At 39.0% G+C, this 11,652-nt stretch overlaps 1 long non-coding RNA gene across 1 annotated transcript in view; it reads right to left on the reverse strand.

The window, feature by feature from the left end:
- Positions 1–2,816: 2,816 nt before the first annotated feature.
- LOC135422139 (uncharacterized) overlaps positions 2,817–11,652 on the reverse strand; it is a 94,720-nt gene continuing 85,884 nt past the window's right edge. Inside the window, exons 9-12 of the long non-coding RNA XR_010434325.1 lie at positions 10,541–10,659; positions 10,255–10,325; positions 8,745–8,863; positions 2,817–6,232 (exon numbers count right to left, since the gene is read on the reverse strand). This is a non-coding gene — a long non-coding RNA (uncharacterized LOC135422139). The remainder of the gene's footprint in view (positions 6,233–8,744; positions 8,864–10,254; positions 10,326–10,540; positions 10,660–11,652) is intronic.

Consider the following 11,652-nt stretch of genomic DNA (forward strand, 5'->3'; position numbering starts at 1 on the left):
CACTTTTGGGGGGGGGGTGTGTGGGAATTTTGCCTGAGTACATATATGATCCTTCTCACTTTGTGCCTGGATTATAGTGTGTGCAGTGAAATGGTAATTTTAATCTGGACTTTTGAACTTGCACCCGTCTGACTGTCCAGCGCTGATTCATGCCATGTACTGTATATGAATGACCAGCAATGTTTACAAAATGAATTAGCTTGACTCCAACTCTCCAGCCAGAAAGTAATCAAAGTGAAGAGCCAAGCTATTTCTGAAATTCCAGCTTCCCCAGCTAGAAACTGCATGCTCTGTCTTGCTAGTCAGCATATTAATGTAAAATGTACATGTTCGATACTGGAGGACAATTAATAACAGCAGTGATTCTGAGCAGTCTACAGACATTAACTATTCCACCCCCAAACTGCTCTTGTGTGGTGGGCAAATCTGGCTGCAGCATATGGTACAGACACAGAAAATATCTATCAGTAAGTGATTATTCTACAAGTTGCAGTGTGGTTCTTTTTGTTCTTTCTTCTCCTCCTATATTAAATTCCAGTTAACATTTTATTTCACTTCTTTCAAAGTCAATACAGGTATTCACAGACATATATTCAGGAATCCTCTTATGCAAATATTTTTAGTAGGGCTATTCATAACTGGTATCCCTAAAGTCTTGGAAGCTCTGGTTTATTTTCTCATCAACCATCCTAATTTAAACATTCAGCAACAACAGAGGTACCTTCAAAATAGTCTCATCCTATAAAACACATCAGCCTTTGCCAGATTTAACATAAAAAATTATTATGAAAGAAAACAATGTTATTTAAGCATTTTGTTTGGGATACTCTAAAACTCAAAATGTATCACTGAAATTTTTCTCTGAAAATGAGCCTCCTAATCTGAAAAGCCCACTTCATATAAAGCTGGAGATGTCTCAGAGGCAAATTGTTTGCTCCTGTAGATGGTTAGAGCTCCACAGAGGGAGGATATGAAATAAGGCTCTGTTGATTTTACAGCAGAGCATCTGAACCACTTCCCCTGCCCTCATCAGTTAAAGCAAAATTAAAAGTAAAATAAACCTCAATTAGCATGTGAGCACTTAATTTGATGCAAATTGGCATCACTCCACTGGATATCTGACTTAAGCAGAGTTATAACAGGACTTACCACCAAGAAGATCTGGGCCAGGGTATTTTAATGGGTGGGTGGGTGAGAACCTGATTCTTCATCCTTATTCAGGCTGAAAACCACGAATGCACTACAGAGCTATAGATCAGTCGACAAATTGATTGTTTGCAGGGAGGGAGGCTAAAGTGGCTCAGTTATTCCAAAATTAGCAACTGCTAGTGTGGTGTATAGCTCAGGCCAAATGACAAGTGACCATGATGCTGCACATCACCTCCCCATCTATATCATAGCTGCATCCAGCCCCTGTTGACTTTTATTTCCAGAATAAACTTGCAAATGCAGTAGAGGTAAAAATGAATAACATCTGAATAAAATAGCTTGGCAGGATATCTTTAACATTACCTAAAAATCAGAGGTTAATAAATAGTTAAATTTAGCTGTAGCTTCTCTTAAGTAGTTTGAACATAAGTCAATATTTTCGTCTTTTGTTGTCTCAGGGTTTCTACAGGAGCAGAGAGAATTTCATCAATGATGTTTCTACACTTTATAGCAGTATGCCTTTGTACTATTATCCATCTCTACCCTTATCTAACATGTTATCAGCTGTATGAAAATAACTATCAGTGCCGTCAGCCCACAGCAAGTATCAATAGGAAGAATGACAGTGGCTAGTTTGCACACTTGAAATGGTTTATTTGTTGCAATCCTGTGCACAAGATGTTTATCAGTAAGCACCAGACAGCCATGCAGAAGAAGGAGCCTTAATTCTGTCTGAGACAGCCTCTTATTGCTATTGATAGTTAGCATCAGTGTCCAGTCTGAGAAATGGAAGTGCTGCAGGCAACTTCAGTCAAGACACCCTATTGATCTACTGCTTCCTCTGCGTCCCTGCAGCTAGAGAAGAAAAATAAAAAGGGGAGGAAAAGCTTGCTGTATAAGGGGCAATGCAGCAGTCTATGACTTGCCATCATTCAAAGGGGTGTGTATGTGCATGGATATTCCTGATATTCAGTACCTTAGACAACTGTAAATCACATGCACAGCCATGATAAATATAAATGTCAATGTGCTGGAAATGTCCTTTATATAAGAGGTGTCACTAGAACTACAGTTTTAGCATGAAACATTTTTGCCGCTTTTTATTTTTCATTGACTTATTGTGCCTCTGTTATATCCTGTCTAACACAATCAATCTAAAGCATAATATCTGAGAGTCCTATTCATAAATAATACATATTTGGGTCATTTTCATTTGTATTCTACAATGAAGATTTACAAGCCAGAAACAAAACAAGAAACAATGTGTGGAATGCTCTTATTCAGTGGATAAGAATATATTACTGTGATCAATTAATCTGCTTTTCTCTGCATTAGGTGGACATCTTTATGGTACATCCATAAGGGTTTATAACTTGGGAGAGACAGAATCAGCTCTAAGGCTCTAATATAAAATGCCTGTACTCAGAAATGAGAAACTTTTCCAAAGTTTCTTGTTTGGTTGGTTTTTGGTGTTTTTTTTTTTTTTTTTTTTTTTTTTTGTTTTTTTTTTTTTTTTTTTTTTTTTGTTTTTTTTTTTTTGTTTTTGTTTTTTTTTGGTTTTTTTTTGTTGTTGTTTTTTTGTTGTGGTTTTTTTTTTTTTCGTGGGAAATGTGTTAATTTTGGCCAACTCAATCACAGCAATAACCCATCTGTGAACATAGTATATTACCTCTCATGTTAAATGAAACAAAAAATTGACTACAATAATTCTGGGGATTTCTATAGTGCCATTCATGCAAAGATAGTCACATTTTACTACAAACCACACAAATTCATTCTACAGGAGGGAACACTGACACACACAAAGGTCTCAGCTCAGTTTTCTCATGCGGAAGTTATTAGGTAAAATTAATTAAAATAAAATCTGTGCACATAAGTTGCCGGAGCAATGAAAAAGGTGAAAGGAAGACTTCAGTTGGCATTAGTATACAGTATAAGAAACTACAGTCACTGGTGCAGACACCAGCAGGGCTGGTATTCCCAGGATGGGCCATGTCAGAGGAGCAGCAGTGATGCTTTTGCCTTATCACTTATCACTTTTGCCTGCACAGAAGAAGCAAAAGTTAGGGCTTGGTGAGTTAAAATCAGCCAGAGCTACTTTAGGAAGGAAAGTCAGAATATGCAAGAACTTTGCAGGCAATATAAACTGTTGGAGAAAAGCAGGGGTGAATGGAGGGAGTGTGGACTAGGCTGGTCACTGTGACAGACCCCTCCCATTTTCCTCAGGCCCCCAGAGATGAAGGCTGGGCGGTGCTCAGGGCTTTGGACTCTGGTCCTCAGAGTGGGGTTGTTGTATTAGCTTTTCAACTCTGGAAATTTTCTACAAGTGCATCTCAGATAAAAATTGAAATGAGTTTTGCAACTATGGCAAAAAAGCAATTTTACATTTCATAGGCCTTTTAAAACCCTTTTCAATAGAAAATAAAAATAACAGTAAGGGGGGAAAAAAGGCTACATTTCCATTCCCGATTTTATAGTTTGACGTTGCAGATGTTTCTGGGTCAGAGGTCAACATGTCTTTAGGTGTCAAAAGATGCAATAACCTGAGTCAAAAATGGCCCAGTCCCCAGAACTGTGACTGTGTGCCAGAATATCCCCACCTCAGAAGCTTGCTGGCAGCAATGTGCTCCAGGTGTCTTACACTATGCAGACCTGGTAGTCATTTTAATATTTTCCATGCTCATGTAAATGGACTTGATGTGTGTTCATCAAATGTGGGAAAATCCCATAGAATTGTGTGCCATCTGTTTATAGGTAAAAGGTCTGCTTTGCTGACAATTTAGTGCAAAATCAGAACACAGAATGAAAGCAAGTACGCTTTTGTTCTGGTTTGGTTTTATAAATCTGAGGCTTAATGTCATATCAAAACCCTAACAAAGTTCAAAGGTTCATTCTGTTTGGAGAGCAGTATTGTCCTTCTCAGATGTATGGATATTACCTGAGCCCTGTGGAGCTCTTAAATCTGCACCACGTGGCTACAACTTGCAACCTAATGAAACCCTGAGCACACACAGGAGCCAGCAGGACATGGAGAGGGTGCAAGGGCCACAGCTTGGGCAGCTGGATGTCTGCACTGGTGCCCTGGACCAGAAGCCTCCATGAAACACTAGCTGACAGCATTCCGACACTTATGGTTGGCCTCAAGTGAGGAACTCAAGCTGAAGTAAAAACGGAAAGGCTCATTTTGAAAAAGCATCACCTTATTTTATTTAGCACTCAATACTGCATTTGCTTTTTTGTTAGAATTAAAGCCAGCTTTAATTCAATTAATATGGCAGATCTCGATCAAAGTGTCCATCTTTATTATTTTGGTCTGTTTTAAACGAGACTGTTGGACAGAAGGCAGTTATGTCTGAGGTCCTGAAAGCAGCTCTGATATTAAAAGGAAGGCTACGATCACAGTGATTTTCAGCGTCAGTTGAGAGACATTGACCAGTCATCAGAAGAGGAATTTGAGACCTTTTTTATCCTCCACTCCTTGTGGAACTTCCACTTCTACCTTTCCACAGAGAACTGATAAACAGACCTGGGAAGTTTATACCTGAATATAAGTCAGATGTTGTCAGGAGATGATGTCAAAGACTGTTGCAAAAGAGTATTTTCATTACACCCACCATGGAGTGAGTCTTGGGTGAAAGAAGAGTTAATGCAGCTGGCAGAAGAGAAAAACATCAGAAGAAAATAAACTGATAAAGCTAATCAAATCCAGACAATCTAAAATCTCAAACTGGATTCAAGCTAAGCTGGAAGGATGCTACAGCATCAAAAGCTGTTAAGCCATCCAGTACAACCTGAGGAGAAGACAGAATAAAATCTCTGGAGATATGCTCTGGATGCTTAGCAAGGTAGGTCAGTGTATCTCCACTCTACTGCTTTTCACAGGCTTAACCCTGCCCCTTATGGCCCAATACAGATATTTTAACCTTGCCACCAGCATTGTACTGAGGTGTAAAAGTTGAGAAAGAGAGTCTGAAAGTGCCTATGGTCAGTTAATTGGGAAAACAACCAGTTCCCCACAGTATAATCTACCCCATTTGCCAAAAGACACAAGTTTTATACGTTCAATCAGAGAAGTGCAACTCCTCCAGTAATGTGGCCAAGACATTTACTTTGAAAATTGAGGAATCTTATTTTCAAGGTCAGTCTGAGGTTTCCTGGGTTCAGACTAAAACACTTTGTAGGGCCAAAGAAATATTTACTGGGTTCTAGGGAGCAGAGAGTAGATGTGTAATTTGAACATATTTCAAGTCAGCCTGGGAGGTCTTTTTGTTTTTATATATTTGTGTCTCCTCAGACAACCTTTTTTTCCTTTTCTTTTTTTTCCCTGAGAATTTGGAAGTGAAGAAAATGATGACATTTTTTACCAGTATATTTCAGTTGGGTCATATCCTGCATTGAACCAGAGAAGCTGCATTATTTGCACCCTTTCTAGGATGTATTTCTTTCCAGTGCATCATATGAAACTATATAGTCACATTTTGTCCAAGGGTTGCCATTCCTTGTGTTAAACTAGAAGGAGTTTCTGCATAAAGCAATTTGCATTATGTGACCTTTGACAGTGGGAGTATTGGGAGAATGACACGTTGTAGGGCTAATTCCAGGTGGAGCTTCTTACACTTTGTAAATTAAGCAGCAGCATTTTGCAAATGAGCTCCATGATGAGTAGGTGATCAGAAGATGTGCTACTGTGTAGTGGAGATTAACATCGGAGCATAGGAACTATCACCTAGCCCAGCAATGGCAGTAAAAGGTTAAAAGAAATACTCAATATTATCAATCATATTAAAAAAAAAAAAGAGAGAACTCCTTACAGCTGCCAAAGGAGCTTGGGAGAATTAATGTGTTGGTGTCAAAAAGACTGAGAACGAGTGAAATAGGACTACAGTGATTGCCAGAATCTTACTTGCCTGGAGAGATAACATTGGACATTCAGTTTAACTAGGCAGGTGCCAAGAATCCTCTTGTGGATGCTATGGAGTGGCTTTCAAATATAAGAATGTACAATGCCCTCCATCGTCTGGTACTTTCTCTGGTTTCAGAGCTGCTCATTAAGCCAGGGAAACCTCCAGTGAGGTGTGATGACCTGAAAACAGGCAGGAGCTAAAGAATCAATGTTTTAAGTAAAACAGCAATTATAAAAAGATCTACAACTCCTTCCATGCAATCAGGTAAATTACCAGGAATGGCATAAAGCACCTAAATTGGAGAAAGAGTGGAGGAAGGGGGAGTGGAGGGGAAAGAAGGTCCCTTGGGCGATACCCGATAGGATGCTTAGTCTGTGTGGAGGGCAAAAGGTTAAGTGAAAATGAGATGAAGGAATGATCAGATATAGTCAGATCAGAGACAGTTAAATAAAGGAAAGTGCTAACCTAAGATAAATGTGAAGAAACACGCTTGTGCTGAGTGTGTTGGTGTAGCTGTTCTTCAGCAGTTCAGGAACAGGAGAGGAAGAATTCCCAGTTCCCAATCCATATCAGTCCTAGCTGAAGTACTTTCCAGCAAAAAACCAAAAGGGATAAGGATACAGGTTTAAGATTCCTCTCTGCTACTCCAATAGTGTAAAAGGATATTAAAGAGTTTCTAATTACATCTTCACTTTTTTGCAGGTCCCTTTTTACTGCTGGTGTGATATAAAACATCCTTAGTGATGAGAAGGAGAGTCAGGCCTGTGCCATCTGTGATTTTGGACAGCGAGAGAGATGCTGTTTTAAAGTATCAAAACAGAAATACTGAGAATTACTTGAAAGCTCCAAACTTTGTTGGCTGATTAATGATTTCATGGGTCAAAGAGCTCTCATTAGGAGTTTCCATAACAACAAACAACATTTGGTTAAAGAGATGCATAACATAGCAAACAAATGCTTGGAACAGTCTATATAAAACTTCATCAAATATTTTGGAAAATCTCCATTCTTAGCCTACTCAACAAAAAGGGCCTGGGATAACAGATTGCACCAGGAAGCTCAAGAAGTATCTGTGCTGACCAAATCTGGAAATGACCACAAGTATTTTGTTCAAAACCCTTTGATGTCTTACAGCCTTTAAATGTTTCTGAGAACAGCCTTAAATTCCTAAATGCCAGATAAAAATTCTAATTCTTAGACACATAATTTGGAGCTCAGTAGTTTTTGTGTTTCCTCGGGAGCTTAATTAACATATACAATTACACCTGGGAATTAGAAAATTAGGTGCTAATAACTGGGGAATACCCAAACAGGATTTCACTAAAATAAATTTTAGTGCTCTCAACAATTTGAGTGCTACAACTCTTTGGGGGGAGTAGTTGTGTGCTCTCCACAAAGAGTTTGGTTAGTCACAGAATTCACCAAATCTAGCTGAACTACTGTTGAGCAATACTTCTCAAGGTAGCTGCCCTTGCAAACTGCAGATTGAGATGCAGAGTGAAATGCAGATCGAGCTCTGGGTGGGAGCCCGAGACAAGAGGCCGTGAACTGCCAGCCTTGGGGATAACAAAGGGACAGAGATGGGTGACGCCAGCCAGGTGAATGGACACTGAGAGACACAGCAGGAGCCGGGAATTGCCGATCTTTTGGATAAGAAAGGAGATGAAGACGGGTGATGCCAGTGAGGTGGATGGACATGGACACGGGGAGGTGAGGCAGGAGCCGAAGACTCCAGAGAAAGAGTGAGACTTGCGCACGGGGAGAGTATGAGGGTATAAAAGGTATAAAAGCCCAGGGGTCCCTTGGTTGAGGGTCCTCCTCGGAAGCACCTGCTCGGACTGTTTCTGTGTTACTGCGCCGTGAGTAAAAGGTTTTATGGAACTAGACATCTGAAACCGCAATGGGAAACCTGGGGTCGAACTGGTAAGGAAGCCTGGTCTGACTGTGTGAGTGGGGTGCGTGGGGAGCCAAGTGGGACCCGTGGAGTCACGGGAGCCGCCGCGGTGAAGGGGCTTCATCCCAGGAGTGCAAGTGTCTGGCCTCGGGAGCGTGGCTGCCAGAGTCTCCTGAATGGTCAGACTGGGTAGTTTCCTTAACACTTCTTAATCGTTGGGACTAACACAGATCCCACATATATTTGTCAACCCTAAGCTACAATGAAAGAAGGCTGAGTCTGTGAATGAGGAGGTCTCAAATGAAAGACGTGGTTGAAGCATTTTGACCCTATTCAATCAAGGTCAATTTTCCTCTGAATTGTACCTGTTTCTTTGTCTAACATTTTAGATACCTTCCAAGTGTCTATCGACAGAGTTTATAAGTGGCATTGCGCAATGAAGAAGAAAGCAAGCTGCTCACAAAACTCCCCCTCTCCCCCATGTGTTAAAAAGCAGAGTTCCTAAGGAAAAGACAAAAGAGTGTTTGGGTCCCAGTTGTATGTGCCTATGGGAAAGGAGTGGTGAAAAGAGGCCAACAGCTCCTGGAAACGGGGAGGGGAGAGCACAAATCAGCTTTATGAGCCAGCAAATGATGGATGGCTAAATGCCAGCTGAGAGCAATACACAGAACGGGGTTTGCATTGTTGCGATTATTAAAGGTTATTTTACTTTTAATTTTTGTGGTAGGTGTTCTTACTCCTTCCTTACAGAAACCCTTGATTTTCACTTGCTACATACTTAGATGCACTTGTCATACCCAAAAGGTGATTTCAGTTCTCGGATGCCAGGAAACTTCTCTGCTGATCAAAACACAGCTGCACAGGCTCACTGGATCTATTCATGGGTGCCACAAGACTAGGGTATGTCTGTCTATACCTGTGAAAATAGATATAATTAATATAACAGATATGATACATATATGCAAATCCAGAAGCAAAAAATGACTAATAGTAAGAATGTTTTTGTTTGCCAAACCATATCAAAATATCCGAATCACTAAAGCAGTATTCAGTCCACACTCGGACTACTGCTACTGCAGTGACATCAGCACCCTCTTAGTGTATTTTATTTTACATTGAGCTTGTTTTTCAATGAAAGATCTTAAGGAACACAATTTTTAAAAAATACTTTAATTAGCTTTTTCCACACTATAACCTCTCTCACCTCGCCTTTAAAAAACTCTTTCCTTTATTTCCCACAAGTTGCTTGGACATACGATGTCAGGTCACAGGACTACATGAATTACTATTCATTGGACACTGATTTTAGGATTGGAACAATAAAGGAGCAATTTCTATCTGTTTTATATAAAATTCCTTCAGTGTAAGAAAGGGAACAGAATATTTTCTTATAGATAACATTTTTATTAATTACAGGAATGTATATCAACCCATTTAGTAACAAATAACAGAGAGGCAATATCTTCAGTATGCTTTATTATATTAATAGATTTTGTATTACAATTTTACCTTCTTCACTTTGACATTTATTTCTCCTTTAATGAGTTAAAATGCCTAGCCAAGAGCTCTTGGCTTTAAGTAGGTTCTTACATCAGCATATTAACTGTCACATTCAGGCTAATAGGCTTAACTTATCTGTTCGAGATCTCTGTCAGAAAAAGACCCAAACCCTCCCATTTTAAAAAATTGATGTAAATGGAAACTTCCACTTTAGTGGCCCTGGAAGACAATAATGCTGCTTCATCATCATCCAAACATTCAGTTTTACGGTTTTGCTGCCAAATATCCCAAATATCCGTGATAAGTGTCTCTTCTTGTAATAAAAGATACTGAACAAAAAGCAGTTTAACTGAGATTTTGAAGTCTTGATTTGCAACAGTCCATTCTGAACCCTTCATTTTATTTCCTTTTGTATTGTGCAGGCAAACAATTGTAGCTTTCGTCATGAGCTCAAGCAGTACATTTTAGCAGACTGAGCTTAAGCACATGCAGATGGGTGTAACATCAAATTTTTTTAAAGGATATTATAAAGCCAACTGTAAGCAAATTAATGTAAAAATGAAGGAATATTTTTTCATAATATTGGGTAATTGCAAGCAAAGTTTCAATGGACCTCAGAATCTCAGATACTGAGATGAAACAACTGAAGGTTTTGAATACTTTTTAATTCTGACTTAAATCTGACTTGAATCACCATTATCAAAGGGAAATCATCAATGGAAATATACAGCTATTTTTAAGAACAGCTTTAGAATCAGTTTCCTCATTAATTATGACCATGTTAATGAGAGGAGAGAAAAAAATTACCTCATATTTTACCAAGAGTCCTCTCCTTTTCCTCTCTCTTAATCCAAACCAATTCAGCAGGACTTGGGGTTCTGAAAAAACAGAATTGTGATAGATTTTCTGTATGTACCCTTATTTTTTTCTGCTAGAAGGGTACATACAGTGGTTATCTGTGGATTTACTCTCTGCTCAATGGTGACTCATTGGCTGTTTCTACCTCTCTCAGTGACACAGGTCCAGAGCTCAGAGCTCACAGGAGCCTTGCTGGGTCAAAGGTACCTTTCAGTGTCAGAGAAACTGAACTCACTCCTGAACACAGGGTCCACCGAAGTGTTTCTTTATTCAAGATGCCTTTCAGTGGTTATGGTATTTCTGACTTCTTTCTTGTGAAACTGGGAGATAGTGGTCATTTGCTTCCCTGTTTGCCTGTATGAGGAAGCAAGAGAAAAAAATAAAAATCTGTTTAAGGGCAAATACCACAAGAGATAATTCCATCTGCCTGCCTGATTTGACATTTTCAACTCAATTTCTCTGTTTCTCTGATGAATGATCCAGCTCTTCCCAGTAATAGGCACTGCTTAAGTGCTGGACATATGCTACAATAATAACAATTACAAATAATTACTCTAATGGGGTGAACGAATAACACCAATTAGTTGGTGTGATGATGTTTCCATGACAAACTCCAGCTTTATGGAGTTGTTCATTTTTAAGTCTAAAAGCTTTCTGATATCCTTTGTCAGGCAACAGTGTGACTTGACCACCTCAATTAATAAATCTGTCTTGCTAGATGCATATAGTCATGGACTGTGCTCCTACTTCACTGAAAATTTCAGTCAACACCTAGTGCAGAACTAAGTTTAGGCTTAACTGTAAGCACTTAATCATAATGAAGCAGATTTCCTGATGAATACTTATTAAATAATTTCATTGCCTATATCCTGAGGAAATGTAAAAATAGAAGTGTTGGTGTGCACATGTACTTTGTTACATATTGTCAAATTGAACTGGTTCAGGACAACACTTCAGCCAGTTGTTAACCTCATTAACCTCAGACATCAAATACAATGGACTTGCAGACATGTCTGAACTTAAGCTCAAGTATCATTCAGAATAGAAATGTTTTACTGAACTGAGAGTTAAACTGAGGCATGCTCTTGTTCAACAACAGAGGACAGAGCTTCTTGCTGAAGTAATATTTAGGTCTGTGCAAGAGACTAAAATATTTGATGTCTCTGGACATCAAATGCTACTCTGGATTTCAATATCTGTGAACCTAATTCTCAATGTTTTCAGATTTCACTGTTCCTCCCAGCATGGTAATAAATATTACAGTAATATTGAACAACATAAATTAATTGGTGTGAATTTTAAAAGCTTTACACGGGTTTAACATTTAAAACATATCACAACAACAAT

Source organism: Pseudopipra pipra, chromosome 14 (assembly GCF_036250125.1).
Source record: "Pseudopipra pipra isolate bDixPip1 chromosome 14, bDixPip1.hap1, whole genome shotgun sequence".
Taxonomy (NCBI): Eukaryota; Metazoa; Chordata; class Aves; order Passeriformes; family Pipridae; genus Pseudopipra; species Pseudopipra pipra.